The sequence below is a fragment of the Microcaecilia unicolor genome, chromosome 3 (genome assembly GCF_901765095.1).
Source record: "Microcaecilia unicolor chromosome 3, aMicUni1.1, whole genome shotgun sequence".
Taxonomy (NCBI): Eukaryota; Metazoa; Chordata; class Amphibia; order Gymnophiona; family Siphonopidae; genus Microcaecilia; species Microcaecilia unicolor.
In genome coordinates, this window is record NC_044033.1 from 49249109 (window position 1) to 49262492 (window position 13384).

A 13384-nucleotide genomic window follows, 5' to 3' on the forward strand; every position below is an offset into this window, starting at 1 on the left:
ACCGTACCTTCAGAGTATATTCTGGTGGATCATCCTCCACCCCTGTCCCACTCTCAGTTGGAGTTCCTCAGGGATCTGTCCTTTGCCCCCTTCTTTTTTCCATTTACACTTCTTCCCTGGGCTCTCTGATCTCATCTCACGGTTTCCAGTACCATCTTTATGCCGATGACACTCAGCTCTACCTCTCCACACCTGACGTTACTGCTGAAACCCAGGCCAAAGTTTCAGCCTGCTTGACCGACATAGCTGCCTGGATGTCACACCGCCACCTGAAACTGAACATGGCCAAAATTGAGCTTATTGTCTTTCCCCCCAAGCCCACCTCGCCCTTCCCCCTATTCTCTATTTCAGTAGATGGAACCCTCATCCTGTCTCATCTGCAACCTAGGAGTCATCTGATTCCTCCCTCTCCTTTTCCGCTAACATCCAGCGGACGGCCAAAACCTGTCGCTTCTTTGTCTATAACATTAGCAAAATTCGCCCCTTCCTCTCTGAATACGCTACCAGAACCCTTATCACCTCTCGCTTGGATTATTGCAATTTGCTTCTCACTGATCTTCCGCTCAGCCATCTCTCTCCTCTCCAGTCTGTCCAAAATTCTGCGGCACGACTTATTTTCCGCCAAAATCGTTTTACCCACACTAGCCCACTCCTCGTCACTTCACTGGCTCCCTGTCCGCTTCCGCATACAGTTCAAACTTCTCTTACTGACCTTTAAATGCATCTATTCTGTAGCCCCCCCGTTACCTCTCATCTCTCCCTACATTCTTCCCCATAAACTCCGCTCGCTGGACAAATCTCTCTTGTCGTCCCCCTTCTCCTCCACTGCTAATTCCAGGCTTCGTTCCTTTTCCCTTGCGGCGCCTTATGCCTGGAATAGACTTCCTGAGCTTGTACGCCTAGCTCCATCTCTGTCTGTTTTCAAATCTATGCTGAAAACCCACCTTTTCACCACTGCTTTTGGCTCCTAACCACTACTCAATTCCCCTATCCTTGTTCCTTCTCACCCTGTACATTCCTCGCCCTTGTCTTGTCTGTATTTTTAGATTGTAAGCTCTATCGAGCAGACACTGTCTCTCTGTGTCAGGTGTTCAGCGCTGCGTGCGTCTGGTAGCACTATACAAATGTTAATAATAATATTTTATATTTTAATCTTTTTAATAAAGTATAAAAAGGAACAATATTCTGTAGAACAGTTGTTTATAAATCACAAATAGAAAACGAGCAACTGAAATAACCCCCCAGCCCCCTCTACCATGGAAAGAAATGTAAAAAAAAAAAAACACACCAACACATGCATTCATAGCAAACCTACTGTGCCATATCCACACACAACTAAAACGGCCACAACCTATCACACAAAATAAATGCAGCAAAAAAAAAAAAACAACAAATATAACCATTCAAAAATAAAATAAAAAGCTGAGGGCATGTGACAGCAAAAAGTGGGTCCTTCCCCGGTTAACAAACATAGTAACATAGTAGATGACGGCAGAAAAAGACCTGCACGGTCCATCCAGTCTGCCCAAGATAAACTCATGTGTATACCTTACCTTGATTTGTACCTGTCTTTCTCAGGGCACAGACCGTATAAGTCTGCCCAGCAGTTTTTCCTGCCTCCCAACCACCTGTCCTGCCTTCCATCACCTGCTCTGGCACAGACCGTATAAAAAAGTCTGCCCTCCCCTATCCTCGCCTCCCAACCACTCTTCCCCCCACCTGCTCTGCCCTGTTCTAAACTAGCGTTCAGGGCAGATCCTACTATTAGGCAAATTAAGCGTCCGCCTAGGGCACTAGAGTTCGTGTCCTCGCTGCCCTGAATCACTGCTAAGCAGCATCTAACCTACTATGTGTCCAGTTCCCTCAGAAGCGCTATGTACTGCATGATGTTTCACAGAACTTCAGGGCGGCCAGGCATAAGTGGGGTGGTGGGCAAAAGACAAAGATTGATGTAGGAAAGATGCTGGACATAGGAGACAGGGTCGGTGAAAGGAAAGAAAAAGAGGGCATTGGGGCAGGGCGACAGGGAGATGCTAGTTGCTGGACTATACGCGGGGGGGGGGGGGGGGGGGACATGCTTGCCTAGGCCTGCGGCGTCAGATACCCTTGAGCCAATCCCGCTAGTTCTCTCCTTGCGTTGCGCTCAAGAAAGGGCTCCAACGGAACACAGGAAAAGTGCCTGACTCTGTCAAGCAAGAGCTTAGGAGTACTGTTCTCTCAACACCTCACACAAGAACTACAATTCTCCATGCTACATAGTTATCCTATCAACATATCCCTCGGTCTTACCTTTCTTCCTGAGCTGCCTGCCTTTCTCCCTTCCCATTGGCTGCTATAAAGCCAACTCGCCGCTATCACATTTTTAAGTTCCGGGTCGTGCGACACCATGGCAACAGCTTAGCATCGGGTGGCCGAAGAAGACGTTGGGGTTGCAATTGAACTTCCAAGATGTCCCGACCCAGTACGACTGATTCGGGGTCTCGGAGCCCGACAGAGGCAGTATCAGTGACAGGTGAGTGGAAGGAAGAAGCAGCTGTTCATCCCCCCCCCCCCCCCATCCTGATTTAATAGAGGTATCTCCGTTTCTTGACATAGTCATGTAAACCCCCTGGTGGCAGAGCAAGGTATTACAATGATGGTACCCAATATGTCACAGTGTTTCCCCAAAATGACTCAACACCAACCAGGGAGTTTAACAATAAAAAGAAAATATTTTTTTATTATTTGAATTATATTTTAATGCTAATGAAATTTTACCAACTTGCAAATTTAACATATGTTTTTCTTTTTTTTATTTTATTTTATTTTTAAGTTCCTCAGTGCGCAATACACTCGCAGAAGAAAAACATGTCATAACACACTTGACAAATCATTATCAGTACAGAATTCCACAAAACGTATAGAAACATTCCTATTGGTGAAATGCATCCCGCATCGAGTGTCTTTTATTTTCATCCCCCCGCCCCATCCATACTCACTCATCACTCATATACATCACATCCCAACTTTCGTACTCCATACACCCTTCTACTCGTACCCCTCTTCCCCCACCCACCCTCCCCTCCCCCATCCGCAAAGACCTTATCCAAGAGTATTTAGACAAGAGGCCCACAGGTAGGCATATTGGCGATTGGTCAACCTAGGGGAGCCCCGGTAGATCTGTACCTCATGTTTGCCCCTTCCCTTATTTTTGTCCTCCAGGCCTCCCCGGGCACTGGCTCTGGAGATACCCAGAAGTGCAATATCGTTTTCCGGACCAGCAGCAAGGAGACATATACAAATCAACGTTGTGGGTGTCGAAGGCCTTGTGCCATCAGTAAATATTGGTCCCCCAATAAGAGGGTCGCATAGTCCCACTCCAGTGGTCGGAGTAGCACAGCACTGAGTATCCGAAACGCTTCATTCCACAGTGTCAGAGCTGAGCATTCCAAAAAAGTATGGAGGAAGGTTCCCCTACCTGTCCCACACTTGTTACACCTGTCATCTGCCCATAAACCAATGATTGCCCCTTTTGCTCTAGATATATATGCTCTGTGGAGAATCTTATACTGGGTTTCTTGTAGATCAGCTGCCTTGACCATCCGATATAGGGTGGCAAAGAGTTGTCCAAACTCCTGCTCCGTATATCTGATACCCCCCTCTTCAATCCAGCGGGTTACTAATCCCTCCAAGCCCCCTTTCTGTCCATACACCATTATAATCTTATACCACGTAGATAGACTGTTGGCCTTGGTGGGAATGTGCAACAGAATTTTATCTAGAGGCCCCCACATCCACTTGTTCCCATATTGCATCTTGATAGAGGACCAATAATGCCTGACCTGTAAATACTGCAGTAGGTTAGTGTTTGGGATGTTCCACTGGTTTTTAACTTGGTGGAAAGTCATAAAGTCCTACGACCCATCCTCAAAGAATTGCCCCAAGATCCTACACCTTGAGTCTGCCCATTTGGAGAATGTAGAAAGGCCCATGCCCGCCGGAAACGCAGCATTACCCAGTATACTCAAGTATGGTGAGTCATCCGGGGAGCACCCCTGCTGCCCCCTCCACCACATCCAGGCTTTCCTCAGAGGTCTTAAAAACTCAAGTTTACGGGATATACGAATGTCAGTGTTTGAGCCCATATGCAGTAGGTTAAGGAAGGTCCAGGGATGACTCCAATCCTCCAGGACTTCTCTTGGTAAAAAACGAGAGCCCTCCCCCACTGCCATTCTCTCATAGATAAGGCACATCAACGCTGCTGCATTATACCGGTGGAGATCTGGCAGTCCCAATCCTCCCCCAGATTTATTATATGATAGCTTCAAGTAACTTATCCTAGCCCCCTTCCCCCGCCAAATAAATGACCGGATAGTTGATCGGAACAAACGTTCTTCCCACCTGAGGACCCAGATCGGTGCCGCCTGCAACGTGTATAGAATCTTGGGTAATAACACCATCTTTGTCAGTGAGAGGGGCAGGTCCTTCCATCTATCACATAGTATCTTAATCCTTTCCAAGGCCTCTACTACATTCCGTCTATAAAAAGTGGATCTTTTAGTACTGAGGAAGACACCCAGGTATCTCATTGCCCCTTCTACCGGCCTTATGGGGAGTCTCGCCATCTCCTGGATCCCCTGCCCCTCTGACAATGGTAACAATTCCGATTTAGTATAATTAACTTTCAATCCCAATATATCCCAGAACTCCCAGACTATAGCAAGCACCGATTCAAGATCCCAGGCGCATTAGCTACATATAATAATATGTCATCAGCGAAGAGGTTCAGGCGTAGCTCCCGGCCCCCCACCCATAGTCCTCGGATCGTGTCGCTGTTACATGTCTTTATAGCCAGAGGTTCTATAGCTAACAAGAAAAGGAGTGGCAAGAGCAGGCACCCCTGCTGTGTCCCCCGTTGTATTGGGAAATTTTCCGTGAGCTGGCCATTTATCAGTAGCCGGGCGGTGGGGCATGGATTGGGCATGTATAAAGAGCCTTTATCCATGCAAAATAAGCCCCAGAGATGCCAAACTGCCCCAATGTGCCGAACAAGTGTTGCCACGAGATGCTATCAAAGGCCTTTTCCATGTCTAAGCCCACAATAGCTGCCACCCCGCCTTTCCCTTTACGCTCGTGGATGGCCATTAAGGCCTGCATGATGTTCATAGATGCATGCCTCCCTGGAACGAAGCCCACCTGATCCTCATGGACCAGGGTGGGGATCACCTGATTCAGGCGCCGTGCTAATATAGCCGCTAGAAGCTTGGCATCCTGGTTCAGTAATGAAATATGCCTATAAGACCCCACCGCAGCTGCGTCTTTTCCTGGTTTTAGTAACAATACTACGTGGGCTGTGTTGTATTGCATAGACTCTCCTGCCTCAACTAGATCGTTAAACCAGGCCCTCAGCGGGGCCGCCACCAAGTCAGCCACAATATGGTAATACTCGGGTCCGAAACCATCGGGCCCCGGGGCCTTTGTCAGCTTCATAGCTCCAATGCCCATCCTAACCTCCTCCTCTGAAATAGGGGCATTCAAATGGGCCTGCTGTTGCCCCGTAAGGCTCGGTATCCTCAGACCCTGAAGGAATTCCTCACACTTAAGTTGATCGAACTCTCTAGCTTGATACAGGGAACTGTAGAATTTTACAAACTGCTTTTTAATCTCCAACTCTATAGTATACGATTTCCCCTTCTCATCCTTAATAAGAGCGGTAGTCTGTCTCTTTCGTGGGGGCCTCACCAAGTTAGCAAGCAGCTTACCCGCTTTGTTCCCCCATTTGAAGAGTCTAAACCTCTGGAAATATATATCCCATTCAGCCCGCTGCATCAGAATCTCATCTAATTGTCTTTTGACCTGTTTCATGGCTAGGTTATGTGCCTCAGTCATATGACGAATATGCGCTCGGCGAAGTTAATGATATTCTTGGGAGAGGCGCAAAAGCTCTGCTTCCCTCTTCTTCTTTTTCCCCGCCATATATGCAATAATGTGACCTCTCATGACTGCCTTAGAAGCCTCCCGGTATGTTCCTGAGGTCACGTCTGGTGTCTGGTTGTGTTGTTGGTATTCCACCCATTTAGCCCGCAAGTATGTGTGAAATTCCCTGTCGTTACTTAACGAGGGGGAGAACTTCCACACCAGCTCATTCGGCTCTGAACACCATGAAATGGTCGCCTCCACCGCCTGATGGTCACTCAGTGTATGGCTTCTTATATATGCGACCCTGAGATCTTAGCCATTAAGGAGAGGTCTACCAAAAGATAATCCAGTCTAGAGTAGACCCCGTGAGGATGGGAATAAAATGTAAATTCCTCTTCCTGTGGGTTAAGGAGCCTCCAAATATCCATCAGCCCCAATTGAGTGGATACAAAATTCATGCCCTTGTGGTCCCAGTTCCCACCCTTACACTGTGCTGGCTTGCGATCAATAGAAGGGTCCACTACAATATTGAAATCACCTCCCATAATCAATTGATACTCAAAGTATGCTATCACCTTGGCCACCAGGTCAGAAAAGAACTTATGTGAATATACATTGGGCCCATAGACATTACAAAGTAAGAGTTTTTGCCCCCAGAGCTCCCCCATGACCAAAACATACCTCCCCTCTTTATCGGATACCGTTTTGTGTATATTGAAGGGCAGTTTTTTGTGGATCAAAATAGCCACTCCTCTCTGTCTTGCATTATAGGACGAGTATCCCAAGTCTCCTACCCATCCCCTGCGGAGTTTTTGGTGTTCTGTCACTGACAAGTGCGTCTCTTGCAGGTAAACAATCTCACCCCCCTCCCTAGCAAGCCATGCAAGTAACTTAGTCCTTTTGACGGGGGAGTGAATCCCATCTACGTTGAGAGTGATGATTTTTAAATTAACCATATTCGAAGCATATGTATTTGCTAGCACTCACTACTATGATTAGATTCTCGCTGGCCTCCCAGCCAAGCCTGCGAGAACGCCATGTGTTTTCCCTTACTACCCCCTGTGTCTTATCTCCAGCCCTAGGCCTCATGTGATGCGGATCCCTCTGACCCCCCCCCCCCACCCCATCTTGTCTTCCTCATATACACCATCCACTCCCAGTTCCCTCCCCCTCGTATCCCACACACTACCATACACGCATCCACTCCCCCCACCCCTTCCGTCTTTCCCCCCTCCCCGTACAAGCCCTCCACCAGGCACCATGTTCCCTCCCAAGACCCACGAACCACCGTCCTGTAGCTTCCCCCTCCACTCCCCAGCTATAAGTTTATCTGCAACAACAAAAAAAAAGAGATCCCCTCTCTCTAAGCCTATGTTCAACCCGTTTGCAAACTGTATAACTTTACATTTTGTCTAACTATCAAATATCAAATCTAAAATGCTGAAAAACAAACATGGGCTAACTTCACCCCCCCCCTTTCTTCCTCAAAATCATGAGCCCCCATTTATATGCTGCAAGTCCATATAAAGTCCATGCTTTTCAAAGTCCCCCATTTTTAAAGTTTTTTTTTTCCCTTTCCCCCCTCCACACACATCTTTCCACTGCTAGATCCCAAGTACTTACTAGCCTGCCAACGCAGGCAGTTGTAATCGTAATCCTTCAGTCCGTGCCTGTACAACAAATTTCCCTTAAACACCTCAGGGTAGGTGACTGACGAAGGCATTCAGTTCGCTTGGATCTGTAAAAAACAGCGTTTTGTTTTCATGGAGGATCCGGACTTTCGCCGGGAAGAGAAGAGCGAAACGCACCCCTTTCTCAAAGAGTCTCTTGCAATGGGGGCTCATTTTCTTGCGCTGCTCCGTCACCTTAGCCGAGAAGTCTTGAAACAGTAGGAGACGTCCCTCATAGTCCAACTCTCTTTTATTGCGGTACGCTTGTAAAATCTGCTCCTTATCAGCATAATTAAGGATGCGTGCGATCACTGGCCTCGGGCGCGTGTCCTTCTCGCGCTCCACTCCTACTCTATGCACTCTCTCGACCATCAGTTTCGTGTCCGCCGAAGTTAGCCCCAGCTGGTCAGGTAACCATTTTTCAATCAGGTTTCTCAACTCCGCATCTTTAACAATTTCAGGTAGGCCTATGAATCTTATGTTATTTCGCCTACCGCGGTTCTCCTGATCATCAGTCTGTTGACTCAGTTGGGCCTGTCGTGCTTCCAAGGCCTGTACTCGAGCCTGCAGCTCCTCTGACCGGTGTTCTTGGCGGGAAATTCTATCTTCCGCCTGCTGCAGTCCAGCGGTTTGGCGTTCCATCGAGTCTTTGATAAAATCCACTGAAGCCTGTAGTTTGGTTAATTTGTCATCCAGGCTCGCAGTGATTTGTTGTGTGATTTCTTGTATCGCTCTGCTCGGCAGCATTAATGTCCCCACGGTCTCCGACTTGTCCGCCATTTTGGGGCTTGCTGTGACCATGCGCTGCTTGCCCTGTCATTGTGGCTTCACGGGCATAACACCGCTCTCCCGCTCAATCTGGGCTCTTTCCTCTCCTCTCTCTCCGTAATGCCCACCAGGAACAGACGCCTCTCCGCTTTTCTTGTGACGGTTACGGGGGTTTTTCCAAGACAAAGATAGGGGATTTAAAGCGTGGGGAGCGGAGCTCAGACGCAAGACGTCCACTCAGATCAGAGGCATCACCGGAAGTTCAACATATGTATTTCAATTACAGGTTTGCAACACAAATCAGTTTAGTCTCTAGAAACATTGAGAGCATCCTCAGACAAGTATAAATATTAGTTACGTAAATCATTTAGGTACATTCCGCAAAACACCAGACTCTTCAAAGTCTCCCCTCTCCTGTCCCTCAGACCCCCGGAGACCCCCAAGGATCCCAACATGTAAGTTTTCCTCTACTCTTTTTTTTTTCCTTCTTTTAGTTATCCGTCACTTATTGTTCAGGTTTCCTTTACTATTTTCTCTTATGTGCACTTTTTAAAATAGTTTCAGTCACTTAGCTGCTCTCTTTGTTTTCTCTCTCTGGCTCTCTTGAACGGTGGGCGCCTTTTCTTTCAGGTGATGATCTCCAGCATCAACTTTCTTCCAGTCTTTTCCTAGTAACATGTTCTCACAAATAGAGCTCTCTCCCAACTGCCAGCCTGAGCTGTTTGCAAGGTTGCCAGGTGGAAAATTTTTTTCCCACCCAAACCAGCCTAAATCCAGCCCAAAACCCGCCCAAACTCAAACCCCGCCCCCGACACCCCCACCCCCGCGTCATCACCCCCGCCGTCATCAACCCCGCCCCCGCCGTCATCGGCCCCGCCTCCCACGTCATCGGCCCCCGCCTCCCCCGTCATCAGCCCCGCCCAAAACGTCACTAACCCCGCCCCCCGCGGCCGTAAAAACCGCCAAAAAAACCGGCCAAAAAACAAAAAAGAAGCCCAAAAAACCGCAACCCGCCGCGGGCAAAAATTTCCTGCGGCAGGTCGCGGAAAACCGCCCACCTGGCAACACTGGCTGTTTGTCACTCTCCTGAAAGTTCCATCAGAATGCAGAACACTCAGTGCATGCACACAGACTTCTCAGTTTCACTGCACTGCTGCTCACTGTCTCTACACCAGATCTAGAAGGAGCCAGGCAATCTTTTAAAATTTAACCCATAGGGTTACATTCATGAAGTCAGGCAGCGTAATATTGCTGATTTTAAGACAAAAAAAATTGATATCTTCTTTTAGCCCCAGAATTATCCTAACCAGTTAGCTAATGATATTTATTAAACTATGTAAGGTGAGAATTTCTTTTTTTTAAATTATGGAACTCCTGTCAGCTCTGCACCATCCAGTGAGACACTATTATAACAGAACAATGAGCTACTGAGAATATATCAATGATCAAATAATTAAGGAGCCCTTTTACTAAGCTGTGGTAGGGCTACCGTGCAGGTAGCATGTGCCAAATCAACCCTACTGCCAGAGTAGTAGGGGGGCCTGGTGGTAGCCCCGAAGTTGGCGCATGCAGTTTCCCACAGTAGAAAATAATTTTCTATTTTCTACCACAGGGGGCATTCCCCGTAGTAACTGGCAGTGCAGCCACATTGCCGCACACTGCCTGATTATCACACGAGTAGCGCCTGAGCCTTTACCGCCAAGTAAATAGGTGGTGGCAGTAAGGGCTCAGGCAGTAAATAACACGCACTACTTTTAATATTAGCACACAGCCACTTACTGCCCATTTACTATGTTACTATCAGGCTAATTTTCAAAGCAGTTAGACTTACAAAGTTCCATAGGTTACTATGGAACTTTGTAAGTCTAAGTGCTTTGAAAATACACCTCTATGTTACCTGCTGCAGTAAAAAATGGCCCAGTACATGCCAGTTTCATGTGCCCAAACTAGCACAGGCCACTTTTTACCACAGCTTAGTAAAAGTGCCCGCAAGGGCTTCTTTTACAAAGCCGCATTAGCTATTCCGGCATGGCAAATGCAACGAAGCCCATAGGAATTGGATGGGCTTTGTCACATTTGCCTCATGGGATTCACTAGCACAGCTTTGTGAAAGGATCCCTGAGGGGGTATTTTACTAAACCACGGTAGCGTTTTAAGCTAGCGATAGAAATCAGCTGGCGGTAAATGCCAAGACTTCCATAGGAATATAATGGACATCTCAGTGTTTACTGCTAACTGATTTCTACCGCAAGCTAAAAACGCTACCACCCCTAAGATAGCAAAGGTAATTTTATGAAAGCGTTTAGGAGGAGATTCTATATATGATGCCTAAAAAAGTGGCGTTGAAATCAGTGTCCAGTAAGCAGGGGTAGCTTGGCTGGAGCTTGAACCACAGTCAAGATTGGCATCCGGACAGGCATCCGGACAGGCATCAGCGCCAGCCCTCGGACCGCTCTCAGGACTGGACCTCGAAGCAGATTCAGGCACAGCTTGGCTGGAACTCGAACTCAGAGCGGACTCAGCGTCCTCTGGACTGGAACTCAAAACAGACTCAGGCACTGGGCAGGAACTCAGAGCAGGCTCAGGCACTTGGCTGGAACTCAGAGCAGGCTCAGGCACATCTTGGCTGGAACTCAGGGCAGGCTCAGAAGCTTGGCTGGAACTCAGGGCAGGCTCAGAAGCTTGACTGGAACTCAGAGCAGACTCCGGCACTTGGCAGGATCTCAGAGCAGACTCAGGCTCATCTGGGCTGAAACTCAAAACAGACTCAGGCTCTGGGCAGGGACTCAGAGCAGGCTCAAGCACTTGGCTGGAATTCAGTGCAGACTCTGGAACATCTTGGCTGGAACTCAGGGCAGGATCAGTCTCATCTTGGCTGGAACTCACACCCGGAATGAACTCAGCATCATCTGGGCTGGAACTCGAACTCAGCAAAGGCTCAGCTAGGAGTGCCACTTGAACGGGAATCAAAGGCTCAGTTAGAAGCGCCACTCAAACTGGTCTCAGAGGCTTGACTGGAAGTGTCACTTGGATTGGCATCAGAGGCTCGGTTCGAAGTGCGACTCGGACTGGATTCCGAGGCTTGAGTGGAAGCATCACTTGACTGAGGCTTGGAGGCTCTGTTCGAAGTGCCACCCGAACTGGAATTGGAGGCTCGGTCAGAAGCTTCACTCGGACTGGACTCCGAGGCTTGAGTGGGAGCGCCACTTGACCTGGGATTGGAGGCTCGGTTAGAAGCGTCCCGTGGACTGGACTCCGAGGCTTGAGTGGGAGCGCTTCTTGAACAGGACTCAGGGCTTGCCTGGAACTGGAACTCAGCAAGGACTCAGCGGCTTGGCCAGGGCTGGAACTTGAACTCCGGAGCAATTCGGCTGAGAGCGTCCCTCAGGATGGACTGATTGTACGCCTGGACCTCAGGATTCGCAAGACGCTTTCTTTCGATGGCAGCTTCCCGAGTATCCCGCAGAGCGGGGTCAGAGAGAAGTAGGTGGCGATATTTCCAAAGCGGGGTCCTAGGATCAATGGCTGAAACAGGGTTTTCCACAAGCCCAAGCTGCCTGATACGCTTCCTCTCTGCTGAAGCTTCAGGCAGTTTCTTCATGAGTGGATCAGCCAAAAGTTTCCCAAGATATTCCTCCAGTCATGAAAAGATCAGGAACAATAATAGAGCCAGAACCGAACTTCACCAGGGAAACAAGGGCAGAAGTTCTAGGCCAGAAGCCTAGCAGATAGGGTGATCCTGCCGAGCTCATGGCCTTTGCATTCTGTCACGTTTATTAAACAGGAACTGGGTTTGTGAGCCCTTGGGCCACTGCCGAGGAGCGGCAGTGGCAGGCAAAACCACCCCACACCAGAAGCAAGGCAGAACAGATGTACCAGCAAATCCAGGCTAGGTCTCTAGGCAGTCAGCCAGCAAGCAGAAGACAGGTCCAGGCAAAGGTTCAAAAGGCAGGCGGCAAGCAAAGCAAAGTCCAGGTTCAGGCAAAAGTTCAAAAGGCAGGCGGCAAGCAAAGCAAAGTCCAGGTCCAAGCAAAGGGTCAAAAGGCAGGTGGCAAGCAAAGCAAAGTCCAGGATCAGGCAAGGTTCAAAAGGCAGGAAACCAGCAAAAACAGAATCAGGTTCAGACAAAGTCTCTCAGGCAGAAGTGCACAAGCACCCATGTGCCAGGGCCTAAGGCGATGCAAAGGCAAAGCAGAAACATTTCAAGATGGCTAATAAGCCCAGAAGCAGTTGAGGCTCAGCTGCTGCAATCACCAGGCAGATACGGGTACTATGCAGGCTCAAACAACACAAGAAAACCTGGCAGCCTGGAAGATCCGGACCGGACTAAGCAGAAATCTGGAACGGGTGATGGTCCATATCAGCCACCCGTTCTGACCACCAGAGGGCGAGGAAAGCACAGACATAACACTAGAAACCTACATGGAATAAAGTCCTTAAGATTGAAGTTGCTGGTGGACATTTATTTCTTGACTGGACCGGGAGCCTGTGGCTGGAGGAGATTGTTCTATCCTTGGCTGCACTTAGAGGTCCCTGCTTACAACATCCTCTCTGGATTTTCCTCCTACGCAGCTGTGGTCGTTAGTGGACCGGACCCATGTGGAACAGATGATGGGGGTAGTATCATGAAGCCCTTCTCTCCCGACTTTACTTTGCTGTTACACAGGGTCTATCTCTTGAGGCAATTAGGCCGGGGATCCAGTGCATCTATTTTGGAGACACAGGGGGCTGTCTCCCCACTTTTTTTAGTGCAGCCTTCGGGGGTTCCGGTACCGAAGCGGCGGCATTGAGCATCTCTGTCAGATGCAGAATCGATGGTGCCACTGTCCCCACAGTTCTCTGAAGGTGAGAGCTCTCAGGCTGGTCTTTCCACTCAGGCTGAGCTGGACATTGAGGAGGGGGAGCTTCGGTTCGGCTGGAGGAAGCGGACGACCCCACGGCAGTCTGCATTTTTCACAAGGAAGAGCTTGCTTCTTTTATTACTAAGGCCCTGCAGGCTCTTGATATTTCCTCTCCAGGTGTTCCTGCAGCTGCCTCTGCTAATAAAA

The 13384-nt window shown here is 48.7% G+C and overlaps 1 protein-coding gene across 2 annotated transcripts in view; it reads left to right on the forward strand.

The window, feature by feature from the left end:
* Positions 1 to 2395: 2395 nt before the first annotated feature.
* The window catches only part of MORN2 (MORN repeat containing 2), a 51750-nt gene continuing 40761 nt past the window's right edge, over positions 2396 to 13384 (forward strand). For both annotated transcript variants that reach the window (XM_030194629.1, XM_030194631.1), the window contains exon 1: positions 2396 to 2512. The gene's annotated coding sequence lies outside the window, so the exon portion shown is untranslated. The remainder of the gene's footprint in view (positions 2513 to 13384) is intronic.